Raw genomic sequence first — 20,134 nt, forward strand, 5'->3', positions numbered from 1 at the left:
TATCAAATTTTTGTCATAGTAACAAAATTTGCACGTCATTTATTTTATTTATTTAAAAGCATTACTACAAAGAATTGATTTGTACTGCTAAAAATATAAAGTTTATTTTATTTTCATCGGCAGCTTTCAACGAAATAAATCAAGAAACACCTAAATCATTTTATATTTTCTCAGATATTATTTCAGAATGACGAAATGATTGGTCTGGTTTGGTCTGGATTGCTCTTTTTTTAAATCAGTACTGGTTATTCATAACAATTCGTTCAATTAATTTTCTTGCAAAAAATTTTTTGTTAACCAAACAAAACTAAAAAAAAAAAGTCTTTGGTTATAAACGTCTAATGGGTAAGGCCGTCTATTGACTTCAAAGCCTAGGAGCTTTAGAACCACATACAAAATTTGTTTTTATTTGACAATATGAAAAATGTGAAATGTGGTTTCGCATCAGCAAAATATCAGCATTTTTATGGCACACAATGCAAAACTAGTTATTCCCTAATATTTTAGTTTGTTGTCTATCATACGCGATCAATCAAAGTGAGCTGAGATCTATTTAAATGCTTTTTATCATTAAAGAAGTTCTACCAGCCAAATTTCCTACGTTTTTTGGTGCGACGAAGAAGAAAATGTCGACTAATCGTTTTAATTTCCGTCATTCATAAATGAAAATAACTCACGCAAGACATTGTCGTTATTCTACAGCCAGGAAACTTGCTTGACACGCAGAAATTTTGCAGAATAACACTTGTCAAACCGTCCTACACAAATACATGCGCGTTAGCTTCGTAAACATTGTTGTGAATTTAAGTTCGGACAATGAAAAATTTTGATGGACGGATTTTAAAACGGTACGACGAATTTAAGAAATAAAGTCAGTTGCGTAATTTCAATAATATGCTTTAATAATCGCTTTTCAGTGCTTTCAAAGTTCACGGATCGGAAGATAAGTGCGTTTTAGTCAAATCAGCACAAGAACTTTTGGAGTATTCATTAAATCCATCCAACAAATGATGAAAATTAGAATGGCTTTACTTACTACGACGGGAATTAGAAATAAACTCTATGTTTCATAATTTATTGTTTACTGAAATGTTTATTTTTAAATATTTCAAATTTAAAATAAATTGTGTCACAACAATTGCTACAATCTTATATCTGATTCACAAGTTAAGCCTGAAATCTGTGTGCGGCTATCGAAAAATAGTCATGCTTATGACACAAAATATCCAAACCCATATCCGCTATTAACGGTTAAATCCTGTATGCCAATTGACTGATACGCTGTACGCAAATCTTAAGTCGGTAATTTCAATTCTTTCTGGTCCCTCGATTCGAGTGAACAGATAATCTACTGTACAATATCCTTCTGTGTCGAATAAGCTTACGAACCAAAGTGCTACCTACCGGAAATTCGGAACGTTATTTCCAAAATAGAAGCGTCAGCATGATAATCATCGTTATCGGTTGGGCTGGGATATTGGCTTATTTTTACAAACGTTTCTCGACTAAAGTCCAACAGAAGATAAGTTTCTTGGTGACGAAATGACCTCGAATTAGGTTCGAATTCAACAGTAAAATTGCAATATCTGGTGTCATGGTTTTTAAGCGAAAACGAAGATTAACAGAAACTGAATGGGGTTTTTCAAGAAGTCATACGACTGTGTGTTAACTTTTTTAAAGCAACGTCAACGTCTAACGTGGAGTTACAATGTGAAGATCTGTTTGAAAGTCGGCCAGACACGTGGAGTGTGTTGTAGCAACACCCGTCTATCATAGAGCAACTTCGCATGACAGCGACAGACATTCTAACTACAAGCCACCTAATGAAGCTGGAATTTATACCCGCGGATCCGACGAGCACACTTCTCTAATCAACAACAGCCAGCCAGTAAGTGTGTAGTAACACTGTCTTATCAGTGTGGCAAAATCGAATCGAATTTTTATATGGTACAAATGTAGTACAAATAAATATAGAAAGAAGAAATTAGTGCCTTATCAGTGCGAGTTTTCTAATGCACATTATATTAATACGGAATTCCACACGCCTTGTTGTAAGGGCTAAAGTTTTTAACCAAACAAATTAGTTGTAAAGAGTCTCATCAATTTTCCGTGAACTGTTCATGCTAGGATGATGGTCGTCTGGGGTTTATTTGAACAGCAGACTTGATTATGTAGACGGTTTGTCATAATGTACCCACTCCATTCTCGGGAAATGAAACATTTTCTTTGTTGAAACCTGCCTGCGTCATGACATTCCCGGAACAAAACCCCAAACGTTAATAAGAACATCCTATTTTCGACTTGATCGATAGATGTGAAGTCGATGTTTTATTTTGTTTGTATATTTATTTGTCGTCAATCAAGAGTGCAGTCGATTTCAATAGATACCCGTTGAAAAATTCCGGAGCTCGTTGTAAATTCGGACCGGACGATAACAGTTTTTATTAGGCTCTGCCCTTGAAAACCAAATATCTTTTAAAAGGACCACCTGGCATGCCTTTTTGATAGTTTTTCTAATGATTTCAGCTGTTCCGTATTAATCTAATTAAAATCAATGCAGTAGCAGTTTTCGTATTTTTCCGGTGAAAATGTAGACTATCAACAACGTCCGGTGGCGTAGGTAAGCAGATCTTTTCGTCTTTCCCCCCTTGACAAATGCCCATCTATGGCACCGTCAACGTTTGTTAGCGTAAAATGCGCTAATTTTGGCAACGAAGCAGTAACGTTTTTAACATTGAGCCGTTAATTTTTATTTATTGCCTGAAAAAAATAGAGCTGTTCGAGAATATAATTTTTTTTTTAATTCTTCAATTGATTATACTTTTAACATAAGTGTTAACTTTTTTCGCTTTTACGGGCTTGACTTACATCAAAATCTCTGTCTTGTATTTATACTAAACGTAGTTAACTTGTTGGGTATTTAACACACACACAGTATGAAACAATATGGTTTGTTCAACAGCGTTATATAACGTTATTCTTCGTTCCTTAGTTGTGGCCGAGAAACTCCGTGGACAAAAAATTTTGCGATCCTTTTTTGGCCTATTACAATAATTTTACATTAGGCCTATAGCAAACTTCTAGCCTTTACAGACGACTACGACATCATTACTAGAAACCTTGGGACGGCAGAGGCAATCTTCGCCAGGCTAAATAGGAAAGGCAGCAATATCGGTTTACAATGGCACAATGACAATGGCTCTTACCGGCGATGAGCTGGAAGTGGTTGATAAGTTCAAATATTTCGGATCTTTTGTCACCGCTAATAATAATACGAGTAAGGACATTTAACAACGCCTTCAAGCAGGAAGTCGAGCCTACTCTACTGACTTGGGACTGTAACTTTGCTCACAGAAGATATACGTGCCGTATTTGAACGAAAGGCGTTGCGGACTATTTTTGGCGGAGTACAAACGAAAAGCGACGAGTGGCGTATGAACCACGTGTCGCGGACACTACTGGGAGAGATTACCATCGCACACCTGACGAAAGTTGGGAGACTACGGAGGGTCGGCCACGTCGCAAGGATGCCGACCGACTGTGCAGTGAAATCCGTTCTTCTAGAACCCCACCGGCGCCAAGAATAGACCGGGGACTAGAATAAAAGGAATAGAATCTGTTTCTTGTTTGACGGTACAGAAATGTTTAATGTACCCCTGCAAGCATTATGTAGTTCAGCTTAACATATGTTTCGTCACCCGAAAAGATGCTCGTTTTCTTTTTGCTCAAGATTTCATCATACAGCGAGTTTTCACGAAATCTGTTTGAATTTTCCTGCGCTTACGTGCCTTAGGTCTTTGAATTCCTTCCTCTTTTGAATAGTTATTCTTCTGGTGCACACTTTTTAGTACAATTCCTAACTGTATTTTTCTTTGAAATATCTTACAAACCTTTTTGGACGCACCATCTATTCAGCTCCTAGTGAGTTGATCTTTCAATATGTAGGGTTTATTTCTAATTCCCGTCGTAGTAAATAAAGCCATTCTAATTTTCATCATTTGTTGGATGGATTTAATGAATAGTCCAAAAATTCTTGCGCTGATTTAACTAAAACACACTTAACTTCCGATCCGTGCCCTTTAAATTCACTAACAAGCGATTAATAAAGCATATTATTGAAATTACGCAACTGACTTTATTGCTTAAATTCGTCGTACCGGTTTAAAATCCGTCCATCAAAATTTTTCATCGTCCGAACTAAAAATCACAACAATGTTTACGAAGCTAACTTACCTGTATTTGTGTAGGACGGCATGACAAATGTTATTCTGCAAAATTTCTACAGGTCAGGCAAGTTTTCCTAACTCTAGAATAACGACAATGCCTTGCATGAGTCATTTTCGTTTATGAATGAAGGAAATTAAAACGATTAGTCGACATTTTCTTCTTCGTCGCACGAATAAACGTAGGAAATTTGGCTGGTAGGACTTCTTTAATGATAAAAAGCATTTAAATAGATCTCAGCTCACTTTGATTGATCGCGTATGAGAGACCAAGGTTAGTCAAGAGAGGTTTTCTGATGTTCAAATTTGTTTTTCACCCCCGCTGGGTTACTCTTGACGACCACCGAAATTTTCAATGCGGAAACTGTTGAATGTATAAACAACGTCGATGGTTGCTAACCAATCGTTCCGCGCACTTCTCTTCTACAAACTGTGAAAACTAGATCACCTATTTTAACTCACCTTGTGAGAGACAACAAACAAAAATATTAGGCAATAACTAGTTTTGCATCGTGTGTCATAAAAATGCTGATATTTTTAATAATTTGTGTTGGATAGGACGGGAATAGGCAATTACGACGAAGCAGCAACATACCCTAACCTGTATCAAACCGATTAAAATACTGTGGACCCCACGACGACTAACTCCTTCCTGCTTCGCCAATTTTCTTATCGATAATAAACGACATGGTACTAAAGAAGAAAATTTGAGAGAATTTAGGTAACAATTTGCACCAGATTGAATTACGAAGCAAAATCTGGAAAGACAAAATTGACAGAAGCTCAACGAAGCACAAGTGCTTCGTTATGAACGATTAACAGGATTGCAAAACATTGTTCCGACAAGGATCTGGACGAAAGTCAGAGCCGGCGTTTAGGTCGGCAAACCCGTGCGGTCGCACAGAGCCTTGTGCTTCGGGGTAACCTCGCGCTTGGTGATGATTGAAGAAAAATGTTTTTAAAAAATCTATTGGACAATCCCTGGCTGTATACAACACAATTGGCTGTTCAGAAATATTTGCATGATTTCCAATATAATTTTCTATGAGGCCTAATGCATCATTTTCTCTTTTATTCAAATGCAGAATGTAGTGTTAAGAAAAAAATTGATAAAATTAGACCTCACGGCTTTGAAATGTGTCGTTACATAATGTGCCAAACGACTCAGTGCAGTTTGCACGCTGACTGTTTACGGAGGCTTCGGTCAAATGGGAATTATTTCTTACCCATTTTTTACAGAAAATGGATTCATAAGGCTTTCAAATCAATAAGTGTGACATCAAGGCTTCTTAAGTTGTTGGAGAAAATCACAGATAACTATATCCGGAACGAGTTCCGAGCTTTTCGTTGCATGGAAATCAACATACATATCAACACGGCAAATTACGGAAACCGCAATGTACTGTGTAGTGACGTTAATTGAGAAATCAGTCAAATATCGGGAGACGGCATTTTATGCTTTCCTTGATATTGAAAGAGCTTTCGGTTAAACGTGCTTCGTTTCATTTATTACGGTTCTCTTTCGAAACGGCCACAATGCTTCCGAGCAGAAAAATCACAGCATCATTGGGAGATACGTCGGTCACGATTTCGATGATCAAAGGATGGCCACAAAGAGTTTTCTTTGACTTGCTTTGGACACTGGTGGCCGGCGCAATTCTTTACAAGATATCGCAGCTTGCTTATGACGTCGACGTAGAACTTATCGTCAGAGAAAAGTTTAAATGCAGTATCAAGCTCCTAACTCTAAACATCACCATGTTGTGATGCTTAATATAAACTCCATAAAAACAGTCGTGCAAGACGAAGAAAACATACTATTACTTCCTCTATACTGATTGGTGTCAGGCTGTGCTTCAGTAATGAAACCCAAATCCCAAAAGGACATTGATTTTATTAACCATTTAGTACCGAATTGGGGCATAAGATTACAACCATCTAGCTAAACTCCATCAATGGGTATGAGCAGTCCGTAAACTGTGATAGCGCAATCGGAGATTGCCCCAAAAGATGATCATTAAGACTGTCATAGTGGCCTTTTAATCCAATACCCTTGTGGCATACAAAAAAAGGCCTCACTGCCTAATCTGCACAGGGCCTCGCGCGTTATAACGTCGGCCTTGAGTCGAGAAAACCTTGTTCCAGCGGTAGAACGGTCTGGAAGACTGCAAAGTAAAACAGAGGAAGAATTATTAATAAATAAAAATCTATATATTTCACATCAAATGAACAAACACTACATTTTAACACTTTATTTATTCTAGGGACATTCTTTTACCTCTTACCTGTATCAGTTTTTAATCAGTGTAGAAGAAGTAGGTCATTCAAAGTGTTTTAAATATTTGCATTACCTCAATACCTAATAATCGCACAAGATTATTTCATCATCCGTGCCGGGTAACCGTCCCTATTGCCATCGTCTATAAAAGTACCCCGAGCGCTTTGCACGCGTCCCAGTACTCGTGCTAGCGCAGGCAGACGAACGCTTACACGCACAAACTGTTCTAATCAACCGAAAACGGATAGAATCCGGCGACGTCCGTTCGTTCGTTCGTTCGTTCGACGATAGTTTGTTGCTATTATCACACATTTGACATTGGAACTGGAACTCATCATCGGGATCCCATCATCGAGCGCAGACATATTGTGCTGTAAAACAAAGACCAGCTGCAATAACAGCCACCTATTTAGCCCAACAATGAACTGCTTTGATCACTCGAAGTGTGATAGCGATGAAAGTCTGACTCGTGCGGAGAAGCATTTTTGGGTGTTTGAAGCAGCTTGTCTAAGCAAAGTTGGGAAATTTGACGAAAAAAATGGTCTACCAGTACCGTCGTTGTTAAATGTTGCCTTTGTCAGATTATTGTATCGTTGGAGACTTTTCTCCGCTGTGAAGTGTAACTAAAGACTGTTTGGAGCTGTGTAAAGTGTAAAAACTGTTCAGGACTGTAAAGTGTTACTTTGTCAGACTCATTTGGAAGCTAGTGTTTATCCTAAAATTGGATAGTGTTCTAGCTTCGTTAGAACCAAGAAACGAATATACATCCGCCCTGAAGACTACATTGCCAATCAACGAATCCTAATCAGTGCCTGGTGTGCTGCAACGGGTAACTGCAATCTAATCAACCAACCAATTCCAAGCCCGTTGAAAATAACCCTGGTGAGTATATTTAATAATGTTTTTTTAATAACCCAAACAACAACCGGCAGTTGAGCTATCTTCGTTATCAACCATATTTCCTCGTTGGGCGCTCAGTGATATTTTTAGATTTAACCCTTTCAAGTTTAAATTACTTTTTTTTGAGGAACTGATTTTTGTTTAATAATAAATCAATGCTTCTTAGAGCAAAGAAACCAAAATAAATTATTTTGGCGATGTTCTCAAGATGAATGTACTACTCAGTTGATGTTGTAAAATGTATCAACCTATGCATTCACTTGCAATATGGCTCTAGACTGGCATTTTCAAACTAACGGTTTATAACTAACGGCAATCCCAAATATATTTACCACCTAAGAAATTAGATGTCAACCACCTAAGAAAACAATGTTAATTTATTACAATCTGCTTTAATATAAAAAGCAGAAGGCAGCGTTATTGTTGGCAAACAGCATGGACATGACGGAAAGAGCATCAAAACCGTTAAAACACTCTCAACTGTTACAAGATATTGCATCTCCGCAAATCGAATTTTCGCGGCATTCTTCATTCCAACTGATAATTTACATATTTTTGGCAAAAAATCTTTTAAACAAATACCTATCTAAACCCTTCAGAGCTCGCCACCTTCCTCGCCAACCTTCAGAAACGCCAGGGTTGCAATATTATTCGCAAATTTGTAGCTAAAAATTATTGCTATTCTGGAAAAATAATTACTGTTTAACACTTTTCAGCTGTTTCATAAAAATGCAGTAATCCTCTCCCACCCAACCGTGATGATTGGCATTGGCGGAATTAGTGCTTTCGGGCTACTTTTTCGACGGTTCGACGAACTGACCAATGCCTTGTGTGTATGTGTGTATGAGTGTTTGTACGACGCTTGACTTTAGCCGTCTGTTTCTCGGATATGGTTGAACTGATTCGTTCGCTATTACGCTTCTGTGGAAGATGTTACCACCTTGTAGATTACTATTGAATTGTTTTGCGGTCCGACGTTTCGTTTAAAAGTTATAAACAAAAATGTGAAAATTACGTGATCCGATTTTCTCTAGAACTGCTAAACCGATTTTAATGATTTTAGTATCAAGTAAAAGCTCTTGTTACAGGAAACGTTTTGGGAGATTTTTTTTTAAAACGGTGCTTAAAAATGCAATTTTGAACAGTTAATTTACCAGATTTCGTTAATTTTAGCCTCAAACGAGAGGTTTTAACGCTCTTAATATATTGATAGTCTTATCGGTTAACAGTTATTTAATAATGGGGTTTATTTAATAGTGGGGCGAAACCTCAAAAATGCGACAACTTACTACGACTTCTCACACTTCCGCCCGTGAGTAGAATCGAAGCCGAAGATGATGAAGAAGAAAAAGTAATGCAAAATTTGTACCCCAATGCGCCACCAGCCTCTTGGGCAACTGATTCCCCACGTATTTTTTGACTCGGTAATAAGCTATGCAGGAAGACGATGTGAGGATGTGCGTGCGCGAGTGTATAGATAGCAGAATGTCTGCACACAGCATCGGTGGCTGTTTCTTTTATACCTACATCGTTCGATCCAATGTAGCTCAGATCAGTCGCGTCAGTTGGTCCGGAAAACCGTATTCGTGCATTATCTGCCATAGCTTGTCCCGATCGACTGTATCATATGCTGCTTTGAAATCACTAAAGAAATGATGCGCGGGCACGTTATACTCTCGACATTCCTACAATATCTATTGAATGGTAAAAATCTGGTCCATAGTTGCGTAGAGCTTCCATGAAGGCCGCCTGGTAATTCGTCACGAAACCCTGGGCTTTCAGCCAGCGTAACAGGATCTAAGATACCTGCGTTATGCCGCGATAATTACAGCAGTCGAGCCGATCACCCGTTTGGTAGATGCGTCACTCCTTCCATTCATTTCTCCGGTAGCTTCTACTCCCCCCAAATCGTGGAAATAACCCAGTGTGGAGCCGTTGAGTAGAATCAATATATATAGAATGCCAGTGTCGCTGTTTTTCTATAGGACTCATTGTGGTAAACATGATGCTAACAGTCTGTATCAAGTCTGTGAATCGGGAACTTCGTTGTCAAAGTTGCTCATTGTTATATATCTGTTCTTTATCTGTGCGCTGGTTGGTGCTGTCATCAGTGCGTTCTCCGCTGTGTTTTTATGCCAGTGAAATGGTTTTAAACGTTCTTTTTCTTTTCGTCCGGATGAATAGAATCTCACAACTGCGCCCTTTTGCACCGACTTTTTCAGAAATTTGAAGCAAGCGAAGTTTCCAATCACATTACTTGGCAGCCATAATTGAAATTTTAAACTGGTTGTCAAAGTTTGACAATGAGATTCCTCTTTTGATGAATCTCAGACACACACACATTTGCATATATAATGTAAATACATTATCTGAACATGTGTGATGTTTACCACGCGCACTGCAGCGACACTGGCATTCTATATATATTGATTATACTAGCCGTTGCCAGCAGTTTTCAGCCATTTTTATAAAGCTTTGCCGGTAAGCGGTTCCAACCTGCGGCTTTGTTGGTCTTCAACAATCCGATTTAGCTTAGCTTAGCTTAGGTAGACTGCCCCTAGTTGCACTCTGTGATTGACCGAACCAGTAAGATTGCACAAAGAACCAATTAAACGGTGCTTGGGAGTAGCATGATAATCTCATTGTGCAACTTCTACTTGATTCGATACTTTGAAAATTGACCAATAACGACGCCGGCCACCACCAAGAGGTTGTACTACATAGGTAAAGGAAGGAATATTAGTCCGATACTTGTTGCTGCTAGAGACCGCGGGTATCACTGCATCTCCACAGTTATTACGGGATATCGAGATATCGAGGGTACGAACCATTACATTAAAAACTTTACTGTACGACGGATTTATCGTTTCAGAACAAAAATCATACAAGTAACGAATCTGGGCTCCCGGCCTCCACGACCAGGGACTCCTATATTCAGCTCTTCATCTGAGCCAAATATTATTGTAATTTACAATACAAACGACTATTTAAAACTGCTGGATTTGAATTTAAATCTGCGTAATTATCACGGTTTAGGAAAAATTTGGTTGCCAAAGTTGTTGCAACGAACGAGGCTCGAACGCAAGCGATGCTGATCCTTTGCAAAAAATACTTAGAACTTAACCTCAGGGCCATTTTTGAAAACTGAGAATAATAATGTGCTTCATGAATGATTAGAACAAAATTAAATTAAGAAAATTGTCCATTATGAAACAATTTCAAATTCGATTTTTATTAAGATGTAGATAATCCTCATATTGCTAATTGGCTCACAATACCTGACAGCAAAAACCTGGAACAATGAAACCAATAAAGCATTTCTTAAAGCAAATAATCCCTAAGTTGATAAGCATTTCCTCCTACTAACGGAAACATGTAGAGATATAGCGCCCTACACGCTCATTGTTGGTCTTCAGCAACCCAATTTCTCGATAAAATCTCCCGTTTGATAAATAATTGAAACTAGATAAGTTAGACCGTCTGTTTAGTGGTGGAATACGAACTCTGTGCATAACGCAACTAGCAGCTTGCTCAGTCAGGCCTCCGTATCCGTATTGAACGGTAGAACGAATGCGTTTTAAACGTTTTTAACAGTTTCGTTTCGCTCAAGTTGCCTTTACCGTTTGGAGCAAATGATCGTCAAATGGTCGTTCAAAAAAGCCCAAGTTGCATGCGAAAAGCGTACGCATTCACGCAGTCACATTCAACTTGCGATCACTTTTCAAGCCCTGGTTTTGTACACATTATCCTTTAAATCATAACTTTCCAATTACAAGTCCAATCAAAAAGCAATTCACTAATGTTTTATGGCGCTATATTACCTTTCAATTAAGACTAATAGCGCATAAATCGGTTTGGCCATATCTGAGAAACAGACGATCATTATTATCTAGTCAAACACGTTTTTAAGAATAACTTTTAAACTACTGGTTTGTTTTCAATAAAACCTTGCTGGAAGTTTAATAATAGCAAGAATTTTCGTTTGGCACTAAGACCGCGAAAATCGGTTGTGTGATTCCGGAGATATTTGGGTTTCCATTAAAATAAATTCAATCCTGCTAGAGGTGTTGATTCGATGACAGAAAAAAAAGTTTATGTTACTGTTTATCCCGTCTCTCTTCTCACAAGGCTAGAGTTTTATCAATATTTACGATTTCTGTCATGTCATGACACATCCCTTTAACATTCCACTAGCATTAGCTGGATGCTTCTAAGGAAACCATATAAAGCAACGGATTTGAACGTTATCACGATCAAAACAAGTGACGAATTTCATTATGTTTACAGCTCCTCGCATAATGCCCTGGAAAAACCCAACTCGACAACGAATGACACATCGTTCATGAATTTCAGTTACCCAGAAATTCTGACTAATATATTGTAAGCTGATACTAAAGTGAAACGTAAGTTCTGTTGCGATCCTCCAGGATTGTAAGCGCTAAGATTGCCAGCATCCTCCTCGCAAGGTCGTACTATCGGTGCGAGACGCTGCTGCCGCGTACCGACTGGCTAGCTCACAGGCAGCCAGTCGAATGCTGACTGACGACTGAGTTGGAGCCGTGGAAGTAACCCACTCCCTCTGCCTCGCCTCGCTTACTTTCTTTGAGGTTATTAAAATGTTGGATCACTTTACGACTGTAAACAGTGTCATGCGTTATCAGTTAAGACGGAGGACGGGAGCATGCGATTTAGTTTAGACAGCCTACTACAACATAGGCCAGGCCGCGCGTCACGTAACTAATTATATTCCGGAATCTAAGCAAGCGAATCACCAGGGTTATCAGAAATTTGTAGCAATTTCTACTGGTAGAACAGCGTGTCCCAGAAGACATGCGTGACAGTGAAGGTACTAGCGGCGTATGCGATTTGTTGCAAAGAAAAACGGAAACAAACTCAACTCTTTTTGGTGCTTCTGGAAACCTTACGAAATGTTATCACATCAACGTTGACTGGCTGATGTTTGAATTGGGTTTTGAGGATCAATATTTACTTTGTATATTATCAGTGGGGCGCGTTGCATTGCAGCCAGTACTTAGTATAGAGGTAAGCGGTGTACTGGCACAAAAAAAAGTTTTCAACCCAGTACCTAAGCGATCTATACTAGCAATGTATTGACAGACTTGTTCGAAAAACACATGTATTACTAAAGAAATTATTGATATCAAGTGTGACCACGCTGACTCACCGTTGTTCAATTAAATCCACACCTTTTTCCTGTTTTCGTCGAACGGTTTTCTAAGAAGGCTGAACCCAGTCGATATCAAATAGCGGTAAGTCAATTTTTATACCCGAAAGTTCTTTTGGATTGCAGCTTTTGAATTTCTAATGAAACAGTTGTGTTTAACATAACTATTAAATTGTTTTTAATCTATATTGAAAATCTATGAAATTTCAATCATTTGATGAACTATTTTTATAAGCGATAAATGGTTAAATTCCTTTCACTTTGCTTCGCACACGGAATGCAGAATGCATTTAAAAAAAAACATTGTGGATTTCGTAAACTGGAAAGAAAATAGGCACTTTTTTCTTTCCGACCATAAAGAGAAATATCAGAAAGGTTGCGTTCGAGACATGGCCACATGGTTGAGCAGAACAATGTTAGGCACAACCTTGAATGTCACAGAAAATATTGCCCTGAAAAGGATCGTTTGGTTTGAATTGTATCCCGCAGAATCCGTCTCTAGTTGGATTCAACCGCACTGGTTTATTTTACAGTAGCGATCCTAATGGTCGAATGTGGAATGTTTTGACAGTAGTTTGTTTCGAAATCTTCCAGCGCTGAAAAGTTTGTCACGATTCTTTTTATTTCAAAGAAGCCGATGGAAGCCGCGAATCGAAGATTAATTATATGAGCATCCACTCCAAAAATCCAACATGATCAGGTTTAAAGTTATTGAGCCAAAGCACTCAGAAGGATTCTGCTGCGAGAAGAATTTCGATTTTTTCGAGTTAGTGAGCAACCAAACAGGACACTGAAGCAGAATCTAGAGACCAAAAGACGTGCTCGAAAGTTATACTATTAAGTTCTTACAAAGTACAAAGGATGCATCGTCATAGACGATGAAACATACGTGAAGATGGGCTGCTTCCCGGAAAAAAGTTCTATAAAGGGAGAGGTGATGTTCCTAGCAGGATGAATTTCCTTTGTGCCGATAAATTCACAAGGATGCTTATGATCCGATAAGGTATTTGCTGCTGCGGACAAAAAACCAGGTTTTCCTAACAAACAAGTTTATGGATAACAAAATGTACAAGCAGGAGAGCCTGAAAATACGTCAAACGTTTCATCCGTTTCGATTGTTGACTTTTGGAACAATAAACAATGACCACTAGTGCGTGTATAAAGTAAAAGTTATAATTGTCTTCACACAACTGGAAAAACACATCGGAAAAATCGTTTCATAGTTTTCCTTCAGCTCAATCCATAGATTTCATTTTAAATCTACTGAGATAGGTATAGGCAATCGTACCTGGGCGCAGTGGCACTGCCGTGCGTTATAAATCCTTCACAAACAACCCAAATAGCCAAACACATTTTACGCGTTTTATTAATATTGAAACGTGTTTTCAACTCGGCCATCCAATCAATGTGCTCGAATTTTGATTTCAACGAAGGAAAGTCAATCAGCGAACAACTCCGCTGTACGCGGGATGCTCCTGTTGTAAAATATTACTTCGAGAAATGCTTTATCAAAAGTGGTGGTGAGTCACGTCTGTGATTAAACCTAATTTGGAGAAATGATGGCTTATATTTTTTTAAGCTTTTTGTGTTTATTTATGGGGTGCCTTTATGATGAGCAATAATAAGTCAGATAGTAGGTTTATCGTCGTCGACAATAAAAATTATCGTTTTACAGTATTTTGCATTGCAATATTTTTCATTTCTGGTGTTATAGTTTTTTTATCGAGCATTAACCTTTCCGCATCATGATAACTCTTGTTGATCATGTTACCAAACAGCTTCAATGACCCTCCGTTTCCTAATTTTCTGCTCTTTACCCTTCATGCCTTGTCTCCTTTGAGATACTATCAACACCTTTGTTTCATTTCTTTCTTCTTCCGGTCCACTCCGTCGAGTAAAAAATTACAATTATAAAAATGTGATACGCTAATTACACAATATTTGAGGAGCCTCTCCCAGTAGAGATTCGGACATAGGACGACTGGCTTGTTAAACCAGCGTCGCACTTCGAGCCCATTTGGGAGATCGTTCACCTATTTTTCTTAATATTGATAAGCGGAACGTACGGAGTTTCCTCTATAAATGGGACTGTAATGCGAGTAGCGGCAATGTAGCGAAATATTGAATCTTTACTTTGCATTAGGTAGTACATTTTTATTTCTTGACCAAATGTGGAACAATTTTTGGAATGTGGAACAAATTGTATTACATCGGTGCTTTATCTGTAACACACACAGACTCGATTACCGTTACAAACGCCACTGCGGAAGCCCCGAACTCTACAGTGTGTATTACAAATGGAACTTCCAAACGGTAAGTTGCAACTCAAACGGGCTTGACCTTCGATATCTTCGAGCGATATCAGAGAAACGTTGTCCAGTGGCAGAATTGCATCATCCGGATTGATTAGCAATTTATCCTCTTCAGGTAGATAATTTTGTGAAAGTTCTTCCGCACCGGAATTTACTACAGCAACGGCAATTAATACCAAACAAATAACTGTGTGCATTTCTATGCAAAAATTAAAACAAAAATACTTTCTGGTTCGAATGGCCTCCTTAATAGGAACTGATATCGACTGTGCGAGTAGCAACGTTTTTATATAGTAGGTTACCACCAAAATATGTCGGAATTTTCAATAATTATCGGTTGTAAAATGCCGTAGCGCGTGCTAAACAAAACGACAACTTGTTACTACCGACAGGTTACATCAATATCAAAATTTGGGAAGTACCGTTTGAAATCATGGGAATCACCAGCTACAAAATAGTCTTATCTACTAAGATGGCACCGTAACCTATTAAACTTGTGTAAAAAACAAAACGTGACATTTCCCAAGTAGGATGGTACTATATGAAGTTTATGAAGATTTTATAGTTTCTATATTAAAAACTCAGAGACTTCGCGTGGGTAGTTTACTCGCAAGATAATATCCAATCATTATGATATTATCATCAATATAATATTATAACGATCATTGATTAAATCCGTCTATTTGACAGTGGGTGGTTTGTCGGCATATGTTGAACCTTTGAAAGTATTAAAAGTTGACTACGAACTGTTATCAATGCTCATATTCTTACTTAACGATCGTTGGTCGGTTCTTATTAGCACTATACCAGACTGTCACTTCGCTGACACGGAAAGAATTGTTAAATATTATTCGAATTACCGTTATAATTATCACAGTCTTAGCTAAACCATTGTCAATACATTATTATTTCTTGTAAACCGGTACCCAATACATAGCATGTGAAATTAAAAAGCTTTCGATAATTGACAACTTACTAGGATGAGTGATTACAAATTGGTACATCCCACGCAGACTTCCTGCGTCAAGTTTCACTTTGTTGTATCTTCAAGGTACAACCAACGCTGATGTTACTGCACTGCAGCAATGTCCGATAACAACAGAGAAAGAAATCGATCCATTGATTGTTTTTCTATAATTTCTGTTTACTATATAAACTCACCATTTTCTCTTGGACCGGCATCAGTATCTTTCTGGCAACAATTGCAATTGGACTGCATTAATCAATTCGAAGGAATCAATTTTCCAACCCAATAACAATGAATCCAGTTATCTGTTTGGTTTTTCTTGGCATTGCCTCTTTAGTGTGCTGTACCGCTAATGGAATTCCACAAGATAAGGCTCAATTTGAGAATGGTCAGGAACATTTTTACAATCCCGGTATGTATTAAAACAGGATACCCAAACGTGCGTTGGTGGTAAAATTATGAATCATGTCAGTTTGTTTTTATTTTAAATTTTTAAAATAAACCGATCTTGTTTCATATTAGGTGATGTTCAGCTGAAGTCATTGGAAGAACCGGAACGTCAACCTCGGTTGGTATGTTATGTTCCGCTTGGAAGAACTATGTGCAATTCGTACTGTAAATCACGTGGATTTGGTTCTGGTCTTTGTAAGGACAACAATATTTGCCAATGTTACTACTAAAGAAAGAAGAACATCCCAGACAGTTCCATTAAAGAGGCATTTATAAAGATTACGAGAAGAATGTGTTTTTAATTCTTGAGATAATAAACATTAAACATTCGAGTATATAATAATTATAATTGCTTTTCAGTATATTGGGCCTTAAAACCCAAATCAATTGTAATTTTTTCGTACAGTACACTCTGTACAAGTTAGTTCTGCATTATCCTGGGTAACCTTAGTAATATTCGTTAATTAACCGGTGCCACTATCAATTAACAAATCACATAGTCCAGAAAATTAAATCCCGCTTAAAACACCAATTTCTCTGTATGACTCTCAAAGTACTCTGTAAGGTAATCCTCAACCGGATCGACACTACTCTCCGGCGGCAGCAAGCTGGGTTCCGTGCTGGCCGATCATTAGTAGATCATATCACAACGCTCCGCATTATATTGGAGCAGAGCAACGAATTCCAGGACTCTCTTCTGCTGGTGCTCGTTGACTTCGAAAAGGTGTTCGACCGACTCAACCATGAAAACATCTGGGGCGCACTTAGGCGTAGAGGAGATCCAGATAAGCTAGTCCATCTCAACGAGGCTCAGCACGAGGCGTTCGCGTGCAAGGTTTTGCACGACGGCGTCTTGTCCGACCCCATAAGAGTTACTGCTGGCGCATCGTTATGGATGAGACATTAGTTGGAGCAATTGACAGTAGACCAAATTGAGGAATGCCTTGGAATCCTCGAACGATGGAACAGCTAAATGACCTCGACCTAGCCGACGACACTATCTTGCTTGCACAACGGCGAAACGATATGCAGAGCAAGTTAGATGACCTCTCCGAGAGCTCCCAAGCAGCAGGTCTCACAGTCAATGTATCAAAAACTAAATCTATGGTAGTGAACACTGACAATTCCACCAACTTCATAGTAGCGGGACAACAAGTTGGATAGGTGGACGCCTTTCAATATCTTGGTAGCCAGACAACGCCCGATGGTGGTACCAAGCCTAATATAGCCACACGGGTCAGGAAGGCTAGGGGTGCCTTTGCAGGTCTGCGAAACATTTGGCGCTCAAACCAGATCACTCTACGTACGAAAACCCGAATCTTTAATTCAAACGTTAAATCCGTACTGCTGTATGCCTGCGAAACGTGGTGCGTCTCAGCGGAGACAACGCAAAAACAGCAGGTATTCATTAACCGGTGCCTGCGATATATTATTCGTGCATTCGGGCAATCCTTTATGCATTCAGTTGTGAAACAAGTTCTGTACCGAAACAAATTTTAAATCAAGTTTATGACACAATTTTAAGAAAACTTAGTTATTGCTAATTGGTCGCATGTCAGTAAAGCGTAAACATGCCTTCAATTATTCTACGATGCAAAAGAAAATACTTTCAAAACTCCAAAAATTATTTTTCTAATTTAAATTAGTGATAAAGAATAATGTCAACTTATGTTAATGTATGTCAAATAATCACAAAGAAAACGAATGAATCCGAAGCAATGATAGAAATAACTTTTCTTCACAAGCCACTATGGGCCAGAAATTAAAATTTCGGGACAAAAATATTTGCGGTTAAACGGGATATCTCAGCTCAATGTGGTCTTCGGCAACTTTTTGAAAAAAATATTGCTGCATATTTTGAAGGGGTCGTCCAATATTTAAGCGTTACTTAATCAATAATTTAAGTAATAACTTTTTGATTAAACTTTTTTTCATCTTTTTGGTTTCAAAATATCAAAGATAAACCAATTTCAAGTAATTTTTCTGAAGATATGAAACTTCTACCTTTTACCCATTTTCAGCAATAGATCTTTGTTTATAAACGACCCCTCAAATCACATTTCTTCTTGTAACATGTTTATTTCAACAGACAGCTCAACGTGATGTTCTAGAAAATATTTTGCAAATAAAAGAGAAATATTTTTGCTGAAGACTGTTTTGCTTTATATGCATTAATTAATAAGATATAAGTGATTTTGGTTAAAAACCGTCTGATGAAAAATCCGAATATCTTAGCCATCTGCAAGTATCTGCAATTAGTTTGCATAACAATGTGTAGGGAATTATTAAAGCTATCTGCCCAAATATGTATTTCAGAGAATACCTGGGAATACCTGGGAATAGTGCGGATTTTTTTTCATAAATTTTATAACTTAATAAATATGCATCCTAGCGTGAAACAGTCTTCACAGAAAATATGTATTTCAACATACTGAATAACTTTGTAGAACATTTGAAAGCTATAAAATAATCGTGTGCAAAGTTATTGAGTATAATTAATTTTTAAGTGCTCTTTTTTAACAGATCATTATATTTCGCAACCGGTAAGAGATAGATAGTTACTTTATTCAGCAAAGTTGATTATTATAGTATGTTCTACAACTTTTGGAGAAGAAAACTTTTTTTTTTAAATTATTTAAGAAAACAAAAGTTTGTATCACCCTGATAGGTGAATTCATGGTCACCCTAATAGTGCAGGAAGATGCATTATATTTTATTATTTTACTTCTCCGAAGACACCACCCTTGAAAAAATACACATTTTTCATCAGACGGTTTTTAACCTAAAACAGTTATATTAATGAATGCAGTAAAAACAAAACAGTCTTCAACAAAAAATTTCCTCTTTTATGTGCAAAATGTTGTCTAGAACATCACATTGAGCTGTCTGTTGAAATAAGCATGTTACAAGAAGAAATGTGATTTGCGAGGTCGTTTATAAACAAAGGTCTATGGCTGAAAATGGGTAAAAGGTAAAAGTTTGATATCTTCAGGAAAAATACTTGAAATTGGTTTATCTTTGATATTTTGAAACCAAAAAGGTGAAAAAAGATTTACTCAAAAAGTTATTACTTAAATTGTTATTCAAGTAACACCTAAATATTGGACGACCCCTTCAAAAGATGCATCATTTTTTCATTCAAAAAGTTGTCGAAGACCACATTGAGCTGAGACATGCCGTTTAACCGCAAATATATGTGTCCCGAAATTTTAATTTCTGGCCCATAGTGCAAGCCCCTTAAGCCACTCAACGAGAGTCACGTCGTTCGTTAACTGGCATGAAGTCCTCAAGCACTAGAGAAGGAATGCTTGCAACCGGGTGATTTAACTCTTAGCGAGCACTTGATGAAAAGAAACAAACACGCACTTTAATATACAGTTCTACGCCATGCTCTCTCGTACATCCAATGTGTATATATCCTCAGGGTGATGCGCTCAACTGTTATGCACAACGAGAGCAAAATCTACAAAAGTCACAATTTTTAAATTGAGTACTGTAATTTTTTCTTATTTATTCTGACAAGGGTCTATCAACTTTGTTATAAATGAGCCTTCGTTTGCTAAGAAAAAAGTAAACGTTTTATTACAGCGTTAATACAAAAAAAAACAATACTCGGTTAAGAAATATTGTGGATTACATTCAGCTCTATAAATGTTTCATACATAACTTTTGTAGCCGAATGAGCCTATGATATGAGTATGAGCCCAACGATGATATTTTGATGGATTAAGCAAAAATTTTGACACTTGCAAAGTCACAAACTTATTTGATTTTATGTTTGTTCCAGTTCCCAGCATTGTAACATAACATTTAAAAACT

The 20,134-nt window shown here is 37.7% G+C and overlaps 1 protein-coding gene across 1 annotated transcript in view; it reads left to right on the forward strand.

Moving 5' to 3' along the window:
* The first annotated feature begins 7,173 nt into the window (after window positions 1–7,173).
* Window positions 7,174–20,134, forward strand: part of LOC128735131 (uncharacterized) — a 46,303-nt gene continuing 33,342 nt past the window's right edge. The window contains exon 1 of the mRNA XM_053829626.1: window positions 7,174–7,383. The gene's annotated coding sequence lies outside the window, so the exon portion shown is untranslated. The remainder of the gene's footprint in view (window positions 7,384–20,134) is intronic.

This window comes from Sabethes cyaneus, chromosome 2 (genome assembly GCF_943734655.1).
Source record: "Sabethes cyaneus chromosome 2, idSabCyanKW18_F2, whole genome shotgun sequence".
NCBI lineage: Eukaryota > Metazoa > Arthropoda > Insecta > Diptera > Culicidae > Sabethes > Sabethes cyaneus.